This window comes from Triticum urartu, chromosome 3A (assembly GCF_056163025.1).
Source record: "Triticum urartu cultivar PI428250 chromosome 3A, HENAU_Tu73, whole genome shotgun sequence".
Classification (NCBI taxonomy): Eukaryota; Viridiplantae; Streptophyta; class Magnoliopsida; order Poales; family Poaceae; genus Triticum; species Triticum urartu.
In genome coordinates, this window is record NC_141875.1 from 733380441 (window position 1) to 733395495 (window position 15055).

Here is a 15055-nt window from a genome sequence, read left to right on the forward strand (position 1 = left end):
GTATAACCCTTGGCCACAAGCCTAGCCTTGTACTTCCCAACAGTACCATCGGGCCTAAGCTTTCTTTTGAACACCCACTTACATCCTAATGGCCGACAACCATAAGGACGATCAGTGATCTCCCATGTCCCGTTAGCCAAGATGGAATCCATCTCACTATGGACCGCATCCTTCCAGTAGTCAGCATCCGGAGATGCATAAGCTTCTTGTCACAGCCCTAGAATTTGATTGCAATTAGTTTCATAAGCATCCATGCATCATGTCTATATTTGTTTGAAATTTGAAATAGGGATGACAAACCCTAGCACTAAATGAAATGCAATTAGGATAAAAATATAAATATTTTCAATGAACCCAGAATGCCCTTTAGAAAAGTTCATTCTTTTGATAAAGGTGAAAACCTCTGCCAAAAATGATGCACATAATTTTTAGGCCATTCTGGATTTTTGAATAACCCATATTGTATTTGAATTGGGGCATTTAAATACTATTAATATTTTTAAATGCCCCAATAATTCTAAAAATAGTTAAGGGCCTCTGTAATAATTCATTTAATGCCCACAATTATTTTTAGGATTTATTAAAATGATTTGGGTTATAAACTAAATCAAAACAAAATAACAAAAATAGAAAAGCAGAACAAATTATAAAGAGAGAGAGAGAGTGGACTTACCTGACGCAGGCCATCTAGCAGCCCAGCTGCGGCCCATCGCTGTAAAGGGCCCAGCCCACCTCCTCACCGCGTCGTCTACCTCCTGCCGGTAGGAGCAGGAGCGCGTGGTCGCTGCGTGCGCGCCAGCTCCTGCTTCCACCGCGACACCGGCTCTTCTGGACGCGCCACGGAGACGCCCAGAGGCCTCTCTCCCCTCTCCCTCACCCGTGGCCTCTCCCCTCCCCTGGACCTCTTCCTCTCACTCACCCGAACGGGTCGGTCGCCGCCGTTCGCTGCCACCGTGACCACCGTGGTCTTCTCGCCCCTTCCCCGTGTCCAAAAGCTCCGTGACGACGCACAACTCCTCCACGCGGAAGATCCCGAACCCAAGAGCACCGTGGTGACGCCTTCGAGCTCTTCTTCCACCTCGGGCGCCACCGATCACCGCCGTCGATTCGCGACGTCTGGCGCGCCCCCGAGCCCGCTGACCTTCTCCTTCAACCCCTAGTGAGCCCCGCCGTCTTTCCCCTCTCTTCTCGCTGCCGAACGCGTCCCCTAACCGTGCTCTTCACCGGAGCCGAAAGCTTCTGCCCGTCGGCCATGTCACCGCCGTCGCTGCAGCCGCTCAGGCTCAAAACCGAGCGCGTCACCGTGCTCAGCACAGCTCCACGGGCCCAGAGCAACCACCCGTTGCTCCTGCCGTGCACCATAGCGACGTTTGCATCATCGCCCGAACTCCGGCCGCCGCATTTGAGCACGCCGCCATCGTTCTAGGTCACCTACGACGACGCCACCTGCACCAAACGACGCGGACGGGTTCCAACTCTGCATAGCACCCCTCTGCGCATCAAACCGTGGCCGGAGCAGCGATTCCGCAGCACTCCACTATGCCTGCCGTCGCCGGTGTCAAGCCGCCAGCGCGTTTGACCTTTGACCCGGGGTTTGACTCCCCTGAGTCACCCACCTGTGGGCCCAGGCCCCTAATTAACCTGGGTTTAGGATTAGTTTAGTGTTAACTAACTTTGTTAATTAGCCTAGACAGTGACACGCGAGACCCACTGGTCAGATTTGACCAGGAACGGTCATGTTGAGTTGCTGACGTCACACCAACGTCATGCTGACGTAGTAGATGCTTTTCTGGTTTTTCTTATTTAGAAATGATTTACAAATTCCGGAATATAGTTAAAACTTCTAAAAATCATAGAAAATCAACCGTAACTCCAAATGAAATAATTTATATATGAAAAATTATCAGAAATCCAATCTATCCATCTATGCTACTTTCATGCATGATCAACCAACTTATACCCACCGTATAAGTGAAAACATGATAATGGCATTTTAAATGCTAAATATGGAGTTTGCATATGAACCCTTGGTCCATATGGACTTCATTTAAATTGTTGCTAGATGCATTAGTGCAAATCATAACATTATTGCCATGTCACATTCATGCATCATATTATTGCATTGCATTGATTGTGTTTCCTCTCTGTTGCCGGTGTTTGTCCCCTCTCAGCAGACAACGTTCCGACGATTTGATCGATGAAGAACTATACTATCTTCAGAAGTGCCAGGCAGCAAAACCCCCTTGGTCATTCCTATAGAATCCCACTCTCTCGCTCCTGCTCTCTTTTACTGCATTAGGACAACAACGTTTCAACTGTTACATGCTGCGGTAGCTGAACCCCTTTCCTCTGCATGACCTGTCATTGCCATAGTAAATAGATGAAACCCACTACATGAGTAGGAATTGTTTGAGCCCTGATGTGCCTACTCATTCATGCTTGTTGTCATGCCTGCTACTGCTTAGAGTTGAGTCAGGTCTGATTCATCGGGAATGAATTGGAACATGGTGAACTTGTCCTACCGTTGATAGCTGAGTGTGTGAACACGATTTGGTAAAGGTAGTGGTGAGAGGCCATGTAGGAGTACATGGTGGGTTGTCTCATTGGAGCCGTTCTCAGGAACTGAGTTCTGTGTTTGTGATCCATGAACAGTTACTACCACACATTGGGTTCCGGTAACTCGGCCCCTCTCGGCTTATTAATCAACTCGATCTCTGTCCAGGAGTTGCAACTAGTTTCCGGTGTTTGTAGGTAGTGTTAGTAGTCTACCAAGTGGCACCCGGTACAGGTGGGCTTGGGACAGACTAGGCACAGTGGCACGGTGTACCAAGTGGCACACGGATGGTGGGCTTGGGAACCCTTCACACATCGTTTGGGGCCGTGAGCGACACCCCGACCGGATCTCCTCGCGGATGGAACCCGAATAGGCGATAAACCTGGACGAGAGAGTTGTGTGGTTAGTCAGGTTGTGGCCGACACCCTCGCCCGTCTTCCGCTTGAAGGTTGCCGAGGTACATGACGTGTACATGACGATAAGTGGCGAGAGTGTATGTGAAGAAGTACACCCCTGCAGGGTTATCATTATCTATTCGAATAGACGGATTCCTCGGATATGGAAACTTGGACCCCTTGCATAGTTCATAGACAAGTGAAAGTGGATACTCTAAAACTCGCAAGATAAGCGTGAGTGCTATGGTTGGCGTTCTCGCAGGGAGACGAGAGCGGATCCATAGTGGTGTATTGGTATGGTGAATTTGTGGACTCGTGTGCGCCACCTCAAAAGAGTTACTTGCAGTCATAGTTCAGGTTAGCCACTGAGTCAAAGCTGGCTTGCTGCAGTTAAACTCCACCACCCCCTTTGTTGATACCGATGCATATGTACTTAGTTCTGATGTAAGTCTTGCTGGGTACATTTGTACTCACGTTTGCTTATTTTATGTTTTGCAGAGAGACTTCAGTCTCGCTAGTAGTTCCACGTGGACTTCGACGTTTAGCTTGTTACCTCAGCTATGATCTTGTACCCTTGGGAGGGTCTGGTAGATAGTCAGGCTCCTCAGCCTTCTTCATTTTTAGTTGCCTGTACTCAGACAAGTTAAGCTTCCGCATGTGCTTTGACTTGTATGCTCTGAATGTTGGGTCATGAGACCCATGTTTGTAATATCTCGCTCCTCGGAGCCTAATAAATAAATACTTGAGTCGTAGAGTTATGTTGTGGTGCCATGTTGTATTTACACATATCGAGCATATTGTGTGTATGATTGAAATGCTTGGTATGTGTGGGATCTGACAACCTAGTTGTTTATCCTTGGTAGCCTCTCTTATGGGGAAATGTAGTCTTGTTCTTCCATGAGCCATAGTAGTCCGCTACAGCCCGGTTCACCGGAGTCCTGCTAGCCCAGCACTACTGCTCCCGAGCACTTGACTGGCTGGCGTCTGATTCACTTTGCTCCTGTGTCTGTCCCTTCGGGGAAATGTCACGCGGTGACATCCGGAGTCCTGCCTAGCCTGCTACAGCCCGGGTTCCCTGAGTCCTGTTAGCCCAGTGCTACATCCTGGATTCACACGCTGCTGACCGACATGCTCGATGTTGATTCATGTATGCATGTCCTGTAAGTTAGTGCCACTTTGGGTTCATGACTAGTCATGTCGGCTCGGGTTTTCTGTCATATGGATGCTAGCGACACTATCATATATGTGAGCCAAAAGGCACAAACGGTCCCGGGCCATGGTAAGGCGACACCCCTAGGAATACCGTGTGTGAGGCCGCAAAGTGATATGAGGTGTTACAGGCTAGATCGGTGTGACTTAGAATCGGGGTCCTGACAGCTTTGGTATCAGAGCCTGACTGGCTGTAGGATTACCAAGCCAAACCGGTCGAAGTTGAGTCTAGAAATGCTTTAGTTATGTAAGGGAATTGATTGTGGAAGGGAACGTAAGGCTCTTTTTACTCCTTATCCTCATGACCTTCTAATCTGAGTCATCTTATCTTTTCTACGGGGTTAAGAACTAGGCTTCTCTTCTATCTCTCAGGATGACGTGTTACTAAACCGTAGTTGCCTAGGATTGTTGGATTTAAGCCTCAGTCCAGTTTCTACTACTCCAGTGTGTTGTTAGTTGGACTGGGAAACTTGATATTGCGATGTTAAGTCGTTATGCCACCATTTTGCAGGATGTCTCAAATCTTTTCGAGCATTTACAGCCATTATGCTGTCTGAGTCATTCCAGGTTTCTAAATAATCTGATGCATTTGTAAATCCTTCCTCCGTTCCTGATGTCCTTTTGGTCAGAATAAGCACACTAGCTAGTGAGTTGAGGTACTTTGTTGCCTCGACATATATGTTGGAGCTATTATTATGACCCTAGATGTCTTAGAGAGTCACCTAGTAATCTAGCAATGCTTTGTGTCCCCGGTGTTATGATTCTGGCCATTGTTCTCGAAAGCATCTCGTGATGCCATTTAGTAGTAGGTATTCTACTCTTGGGTTCCTGACCCAAGATTCACTCCACTTACCTTCTGTTGATAGTGTTTGCTAGTTCCTTTAGAATATTAGTAACCTTTGCGATAGTCCTCGAGGTCCGTGGTATTTTCTTCTTTCAAGTACCATGAACTGCTTATGGCAGAAGTTCTTTTTAACCAAAGGATCACAATAAGAGTGCTCTTGATGAGTTCTTCGTTCTACATTGTGAATCTGCCAGTTCTACCTTTCTACATGGGTTATCCGGAAGAAATGTTGAGCTTTGCTCGACATACTAATATATGCATCCACAACTCAGAAAGATATATGTTCCTTGAGTTGTCCCTCCTTAGTTGTTTCTAACCTTCGTCTATCAATTGATAGTTGAGGGTATATCATTGCATTCGTTCATCAAAGTCTATTATTCTTGTGGTCCGTCAAGCCATTCTACTCCAGAATGACTAGGAGAAAACAAAGTCCAGTACCTCATCCATATCTAGGATTGGGTCAAAGCAATTGTATTCCGCAGATCAAAATGCCAATCCAGCTTTTGCTCTGTTCTACCTTGAAGTGTTACCATCTTATTGTCAAGAATGTCATGAAAATTGCACCACCTCTTATGAATTCCTGACAGAGTGATACTTCTCGCCATCATTATTCATTCCTCAGTCCCGTGTTGTTGTAAGATTGCCGATAAGTGAACTGTGAGGTGTGAAATCAAGCTTAATGGACATTTAATGGACAATACTCTCATTCTTAGCGTGTTGGTTATTGAATCATCATCCTAAGATTGATCATGCTGCCTAGACCATATTTTCGGGTGCACTCATCGACCAATGAGTTAGGATTGTGACAATCACTCGCTTCTTGATCATATCATCTTTCCCTGAAAAGCAAGATTGTGCTCGAGCTAAATAACATATCGGTGGTTCATGATTTTCCGAATATCTTCTCGGAAGTATTACCAGGTTGTTCCCTGATCGCTATGTTGAGTTCGTGATCATGTTGGTTTTTCTCTAAACCATCCATTCTCCAAGAATCTGAGTTGGATACCCCCGAGCTAGTTGGTTAAGCTAAACAACAACTTGGAGAGTTGGAAGATGGAAGATTGTCTGACTTAGTTCATGATAAGGGATATCTTTGTGTGTGTGTGTGTGTTGAAGAAAGATGATATCTTCATCGATTGGTCCCTGTGATCAGTTGTTGGACCTATTGTCTTATCAACTTTGATTTGAGTATGGGCTATTGTCAAATCAAATCAGAACCAACGATGTTCGTAATGTTTTCTTACTCGTGGTTGATCCCTCGAGCATACACCATTACATCCTTTGGGTCTGACCAATGCTATCACCGTGTTCACATGATGGTGGAAGTCCAGTGATATGGAAATTCCAATGAGTTGCTATTGAACCCATCAGCAGCATTTTGTCTCCCCCATGATTCATGTTGAACATCAACCTAGTATTGGAAACTTTGTAAGCAATGCCTTCGTGTTTCGTTCATGAAGCTTATGCTTGGATGGAAGAAGTGACTTCCTCAAATTCATGTGCATTTGGAGCAAGTTGCCGCCATAAGTTCGAGAAAGATTGTTTTGTTTCCTCTGGTACCATCCCAAGTTAGTTATGCATGTGCCAATGTATTATATGGTTTGGTCGATTAATTACCTCCACTCCATATGTATTCCCTAGCACACCAAGCCACTGATTGATTTGTTCAAGGAGAAGAAGTTCCTTCTTAAGATCATGCCTTATGTAAGGACTTTGTTATCCTTGATGATGGTTCCCCACCTGAACTCGGTAGTGTTTTATTATAAGACTACCATGTGGTCATGCTTGTCTGGGATAACATGTTCACATGTGTTAGCAGAACCAGCTCATGTTTTGGAGCTTACTACCGTAGTTCATTTCCCTGAGAATCTCGCAACGTCATATCGTCGAATTGTGTTGCAAACTTTCATTTTTATTTCTAGACTTGATGAGTCTGGAATATCCTGACACCAACCAGATCTGAATCTCAGGCAGATATGATGGTTGGAACACACTCCAAGAACTATAATATTGGTCTCTCTATAACCGGTAAAGTGGATGTTGTGGCCAACACACCCAGCCGGAAGAACTATTATTGTAGTATCTTGATTGAGGAAGTTAGCCACCTCCCCATAAGGATTTCGTAGGATTTACTCCAACAGTTCTTTCTTATGGATCCTTTGTATTCCGAAGTCCGACCACTACTGGATGACTATGTTGATGCTTTAAAGCATGACCGTGGTAACCAGTACATCAAGGAGAACATTAGAAGCAGAGTACTAAATGTCTCTCGGTCGATCATCCAGATTTCATTCCCTTGGCCTCGCTAAGGTGAAATCTGTGAAAGGGTTGTCTTTCTATGCATCTGCATTGTCCACCACTATTTTTCAGGGTAGTGAGATGTGTTGCCAGGATCCTCGACTCGGATGTTGGTAGAACCTTGATGAATATGTAAGTGCTCAAGTTCTTGAGAGCACGCGCAAGCAAATTCATCCATTACGTTGTCTTCAACAAGGTAGTCCACATCATCCATCCTAGTCGGAGTATGCCATTCTTTCGAACCCCTTCCAATGATCCATTGTGATTACCTCAGGCTGGTATAGAGAGTTTCAATAATCTCTGTATCAAAAGTAATTCTTTTGGCCACTTAAGGGAATAATTCTACGAGTCATCTTCCCCGAGGTGTTCCGTTATGGTATCATGGGCAACTTAACTCCTCGCTACTTTGAAACCCCCCCTCACCATCTATTTAAGCGTCGAATTGTTGCCTACCAATTTGAACCTTTGTCATATGTTTCTCATCCATCATCTCTGATGTGTGTTTTGCGTCTCAGCTCAAGGGATGTTTCTACGCCTCATTCCGTGAGTTGATCTTGTGTTCATTAAGATCGATGATCCATTCTTGTGAGGTTGTCTTGCTCTCTTGTCGCCATGTTGTATGAAGTTCCCGAAGGAAAGGATGTCATAATCAATATGATGTAGTGGATCAACATCTCCGAGAAGGGCAGTTGGATCATGAAGATCGTGTTATTAGCTTTGTGTTCCCTCTGTCTTCTTACCTCACGTCTTGAATCTCGGGACGAGATTCTTGTTTAGTGGGGGTGAGTTGTCACAACCCTACAATTTGATTGCAATTAGTTTCATAAGCATCCATGCATCATGTCTATATTTGTTTGAAATTTGAAATAGGGATGACAAACCCTAGCACTAAATGAAATGCAATTAGGATCAAAATACAAATATTTCCAATGAACCCAGAATGCCCTTTAGAAAAGTTTATTTTTTTGATAAAGGTGAAAACCTCTGCCAAAAATGATGCACATATTTTTAGGCCATTCTGGATTTTTGAATAACCCATATTGTATTTGAATTGGGGCATTTAAATACTATTAATATTTTTAAATGCCCCACTAATTCTGAAAATAGTTATGGACCTTTGAAATAATTCATTTAATGCCCACAATTATTTTCAGTATTTATTAAAATGATTTGGGTTATAAACTAAATCAAAACAAAATAACAAAAATAGAAAAGCAGAACAAATTAGTAAAGAGAGAGAGTGGACTTACCTGACGCAGGCCATCTAGCAGCCCAGCTGCGGCCCATCGCTGTAAAGGGCCTAGCCCACCTCCTTACCGCGTCGTCTACCTCCTGCCAGTAGGAGCAGGGGCGCGTGGTCGCTACGCGCGTGCCAGCTTCTGCTTCCACTGCGATGCCGGCTCTTCTGGACGCGCCACGGAGACGCCCAGTGGGCTCTCTCCCCTCTCCCTCACCCGTGGCCTCTCCCCTCCCCTGGACCTCTCCCTCTCACTCACCCGAACGGGTCCATCACCGCCGTTCGCTGCCACCGTGACCACCGTGGTCTTCTCGCCCCTTCCCCGTGTCCAAAAGCTCCATGACGACGCACAGCTCCTCCACGCGGAAGATCCCGAACCCAAGAGCACTGTGGTGACGCCTTCGAGCTCGTCTTCCACCTCGGGCGCCACCAATCACCGTTGTCGATTCGCGACGTCTGGCGCGTCCTCGAGCCCGCTGACCTTCTCCTCCGACCCCAAGTGAGCCCGCCGTCTTTCCCCTCTCTTCTCGCTGCCGAACGTGTCCCCTAACCGTGCTCTTCACCGGAGCCGAAAGCTTCCGCCCGCCGGCCATGTCACTGTCGTCGCCGCAACCACTCAGGCTCAAAACCGAGTGCGTCACCGTGCTTAGCACAGCTCCACGGGCCCAGAGCAACCACCCGTTGCTCCTGCCGTGCACCATAGCGACGTTTGCATCATCGCCCGAACTCCGGCCGCCGCATTTGAGGACGCCGCCGTCGTTCTAGGTCACCTACGACGACACCACCTGCACCAAACGACGCGGACGGGTTCCAACTCTGCATAGCACCCCTCCGCGCATCAAACCGTGGCCGGAGCAGCGATTCCGCAGCACTCCGTTGCGCCTGCTGTCACCGGCGTCAAGCCGCCGGCGTGTTTGACCTTTGACCCGGGGTTTGACTCCCCTGAGTCACCCACGTGTGGGCCCAGGCCCCTAATTAACCTGGGTTTAGGATTAGTTTAGTGTTAACTAACTTTGTTAATTAGCCTAGACAGTGACACGCGGGACCCACTGGTCAGATTTGACCAGGAACGGTCATGTTGACTTGCTGACGTCACACCGACGTCATGCTGACGTAGTAAATGCTTTTCTGGTTTTTCTTATTCAGAAATGATTTACAAATTCCAGATAGTTAAAACTTCTAAAAATCATAGAAAATCAACCGTAACTCCAAATGAAATAATTTATATATGAAAAATTATCAGAAAAATCCAATCTATCCATTTACGCTACTTTCATGCATGATCAACCAACTTATACCCACTGTATAAGTGAAAACATGACAATGGCATTTTAAATGCTAAATATGGAGTTTGCATATGAACCCTTGGTCCATATGGACTTCATTTAAATTGTTGCTAGATGCATTAGTGCAAATCATAACATTATTGCCATGTCACGTTCATGCATCATATTATTGCATTGCATTGATTGTGTTTCCTCTCTGTTGCCGGTGTTTGTCCCCTCTCAGCAGACGACGTTCCGACGATTTGATCGATGAAGAACTATACTATCTTCAGAAGTGCCAGGCAGCAAAACCCCCTTGGTCATTCCTATAGAATCCCACTCTCTCGCTCCTGCTCTCTTTTACTGCATTAGGACAACAACGTTTCAACTGTTACATGTTGCGGTAGCTGAACCCCTTTCCTCTGCATGACCTGTCATTGCCACAGTAAATAGATGAAACCCACTACATGAGTAGGAATTGTTTGAGCCCTGATGTGCCTACTCATTCATGCTTGTTGTCATGCCTGCTACTGCTTAGAGTTGAGTCAGGTCTGATTCATCGGGAATGAATTGGAACATGGTGAACTTGTCCTATCGTTGATAGCTAAGTGTGTGAACACGATTTGGTAAAGGTAGTGGTGAGAGGCCATGTAGGAGTACATGGTGGGTTGTCTCATTGGAGCCGTTCTCAGGAACTGAGTTCTGTGTTTGTGATCCATGAACAGTTACTACCACACATTGGGTTCCGGTAACTCGGCCCCTCTCAGCTTATTAATCAACTCGATCTCTGTCCAGGAGTTGCAACTAGTTTCTGGTGTTTGTAGGTAGTGTTAGTAGTCTACCAAGTGGCACCCGGTACAGGTGGGCTTGGGACAGACTAGGCACAGTGGCACGGTGTACCAAGTGGCACACGGATGGTGGGCTTGGGAACCCTTCACACATCGTTTGGGGCCGTGAGCGACACCCCGACCGGATCTCCTCGCGGATGGAACCCGAATAGGCGATAAACCTGGACGAGAGAGTTGTGTGGTTAGTCAGGTTGTGGCCGACACCCTCGCCCGGCTTCTGCTTGAAGGTTGCCGAGGTACATGACGTGTACATGACGATAAGTGGCGAGAGTGTATGTGAAGAAGTACACCCCTGCAGGGTTATCATTATCTATTCGAATAGACGGATTCCTCGGATATGGAAACTTGGACCCCTTGCATAGTTCATAGACAAGTGAAAGTGGATACTCTAAAACTCGCAAGATAAGCGTGAGTGCTATGGTTGGCGTTCTCGCAGGGAGACGAGAGCGGATCCATAGTGGTGTATTGGTATGGTGAATTTGTGGACTCGTGTGCGCCACCTCAAAAGAGTTACTTGCAGTCGTAGTTCAGGTTAGCCACTGAGTCAAAGCTGGCTTGCTGCAGTTAAACTCCACCACCCCCTTTGTTGTTACCGATGCATATGTACTTAGTTCTGATGTAAGTCTTGCTGGGTACATTTGTACTCACGTTTGCTTATTTTATGTTTTGCAGAGAGACTTCAGTCTCGCTAGTAGTTCCACGTGGACTTCGACGTTTAGCTTGTTACCTCAGCTACGATCTTGTACCCTTGGGAGGGTCTGGTAGATAGTCAGGCTCCTCAGCCTTCTTCATTTTTAGTTGCCTGTACTCAGACAAGTTAAGCTTCCGCATGTGCTTTGACTTGTATGCTCTGAATGTTGGGTCATGAGACCCATGTTTGTAATATCTCGCTCCTCGAAGCCTAATAAATAAATACTTGAGTCGTAGAGTTATGTTGTGGTGCCATGTTGTATTTACACATATCGAGCATATTGTGTGTATGATTGAAATGCTTGGTATGTGTGGGATCTGACAACCTAGTTGTTTATCCTTGGTAGCCTCTCTTATGGGGAAATGTAGTCTTGTTCTTCCATGAGCCATAGTAGTCCGCTACAGCCCGGTTCACCGGAGTCCTGCTAGCCCAGCACTACTGCTCCGGAGCACTTGACTAGCCGGCGTCTGATTCACTTCGTTCCTGTGTCTGTCCCTTCGGGGAAATGTCACACGGTGACATCCGGAGTCCTGCCTAGCCTGCTACAGCCCGGGTTCCCGAAGTCCTGTTAGCCCAGTGCTACAGCCCGGATTCACACGCTGCTGACCGACATGCTCGATGTTGATTCATGTATGCCTGTCCCCGTAAGTTAGTGCCACTTTGGGTTCACGACTAGTCATGTCGGTCCGGGTTCTCTGTCATATGGATGCTAGCGGCACTATCATATACGTGAGCCAAAAGGCGCAAACGGTCCCAGGCCATGGTAAGGCGACACCCGTGGGAATACCGTGCGTGAGGCCGCAAAGTGATATGAGGTGTTACAGGCTAGATCGGTGTGACTTAGAATCGGGGTCCTGACACTTCTGAAATGGAGCTGGGAGTATCATCATCCACGAGGTACACGAGGAAATCATCACCAAAGGACTTTGCAGTCCTCTGTCTCTTGCTCCTAAAGGAGCTTCCTCGTCATCCTCCGTGGAACTCTTATCACTTTTATGTTCATAATATTCCATCGGAATAGCAGGTTCAGGAGTCTCATCAGATTCTAGTCTAGAATTGCTTTGCATATCTCTCATGGGGAAAATATCCTCAAAGAATGTAGCATCCCTAGACTCTATAATTGTACCGACCTTCTGGTCAGGTGCCTCAGATTTCACCACTAGAAATCTATAGCCAACGCTATGCTTGGCATAGCCAAGAAAAACACAGTCCACGGTCTTTGGTCCCAACTTGCGCTTTTTGATTATCGGCACATTGACTTTCGCCAAACAGCCCCAAGTGCGCAAGTAAGAGAGTGTAGTTCTTTTCTTTTCACATTGCTCATAGGGAGTAGTCTCATTATCCTTTGTGGGAACTTTATTCAGGAGATGACAAGATGTCAATACAACCTCCCCCCACCATGCCTTGGATAAACCCGATGTATCTAACATGGCGTTAACCAAATCGGTTAGAGTACGGTTTTTTCGTTCGGCAACCCCGTTTGACTGGGGTGAGTAGGGAGGCGTCCTCTCATGAATAATACCATGTTCCGCACAGAATAAATCAAACTCATTAGAAAAGTACTCTCCACCACGATCAGACCGGACAAGTTTTATTTTCTTCTCAAGTTGGTACTCAACTTCAGCCTTATAGACTTTAAAGTAGTGTAGAACCTCATCCTTAGTATTTAACAAATACACATAGCAAAACCTAGTGGAATCATCAATCGGAGTCATGAAGTATTTCTTTCCACCTTTAGTCAGCACACCATTCATCTCACAGAGATCTGAATGTATGAGCTCTAGAGGTGCCAGGTGTCTCTCCTTCGCAAGCTTGTGAGGCTTGCAAGGTTGCTTAGCTTGCACACACGCATGGCACTTAGAGCCTTTGGCTAAAGTGAAACTCGGGATTAAATCCATCCTAGCTAGCCGCGTCATACAACCGAAATTTATGTGACAAAGACGTGAATGCCAAACCTCAGATTCGTTCACATTAGAATGAATTTGGTTCACGACTTTATTACAGAAATCCTCCAGGGAAAGGCGGAACAAACCACCACAATCATATTCTTTTCCAACAAATAGTCCATACCAAGATACGACTACTTTGTTAGACTCAAATTCTAACTTAAACCCTTTTTTACATAGAAGGGAGACACTAACGAGATTCTTCTTTATGGCGGGGACATGCTGCATGTTCTTCAGTTGTCCGATCTTTCCCGAAGTAAACTTCAGATCTACCGTGCCAACACCATGAACAGAAGCATGCGAGCCATTCCCCATCAGGACGGAACAATCTCGTGCGACCTGGTAAGAAGAAAACAAAGACACATCAGCACACACATGAATATTGGCCCCAGTGTCAATCCACCAATCGGTGGACTGACAGACTGAAATTATGGTAAACAGATTACCATATCCGGATGTCGTATCATTGTTCCTCAGAGTGATATTCACAGACTTGGAGTCCTGTGCTGGCTTCTTATACTTGTTTGGGCACTTGTTCGCCCAATGTTCATCTGAACCACAAGTAAAGCAGCCATCTCTATTTTTGTCTTTCTTCTTACCCTTCTTCTTAAAGGTAGTATTCTGCTGGACAGAGTTCTTTCCCTTGAACTTGTGGAAGTTCTTCTGCACCACATTGGTGCTAGAAGAACCCTCTGCCCATTTCACGTGTGAGTCCTTTGCTCTTGAGTTCTGCTCAACACTGAGATGACCAATGACATCCACAACAGAGAATTCACGTCTCAAGTGCTTGAGAGAAGTAGCAAAGTTCCTCCAACTAGGAGGGAGTTTTGCAATAATGCAACCCGCGACAAACTTGTCTGGTAACTCACACTTCAGGAGCTCCAGCTCCTTAGCAATGCACTGTATCTCATGAGCCTGGTCCAATACAGAACGATTATCAACCATCCTGTAATCATGGAACTGCTCCATGGCATACAGCTCACTGCCAGCATCAGTTGCGCCGAATTTGACTTCGAGCGCATCCCACAAGTTTTTGGCAACACTCATATGAATATAGGCATCAACCAACTTGTCTCCAATCACACTCAGAACTGCTCCCAGAAAGATTGTGGTTGCCTCCCTAAACACCTTCTCCTATTCAGGAGCAATCGTTTCTGTGAGGGACACACCACCAACCCAGAACACGTTCATCGCTGTGAGCCACAAGGTGGTCCTAGTATGCCAACGCTTAAAATGCGTCCCGGTGAACTTTTCCAGTTTCAGAGTAGCAGCAAAGCCTTGAATCAAAAAGTGCCTAAAATAAGGTTTTTGGATTGTTGGAAATATTAGCACTTTTCCGATTAGACTTATCCACGAGTAAACAGTAAGCATGGCATAAAAGGTATGCATCTCATAGCGATACCTAAGCATACTAGCACGTGCAGAACATAGAATCGAACCTTCTATGAGCAGCACATATACGGCTAGCATAAGTACGAGTTAATGAGGGATGAACAAATCAGACCCTCCGGTTGGCCAGGCCAACGCGACGGCTGCAGCAGCAGCTTCAGCATCGTTCGTGGCCTTATTCTTAGCGGCGGCGTCGTCCGCCATGGTGTCGATGCAGAGGAAGTAGTGGAAGCAGAGGCGGAAGAAGTTAGGGATGGATCGGGAGCAGTCGCGTCGAGACGCTCCCCAAAAACCTTATTGCCGTTCTCCCGAGCAGGATCTCGAATGACAGGGTTCCGAAGGCACCTGCTCTCCTGACCAGCCATGCACGCAGTCGTCG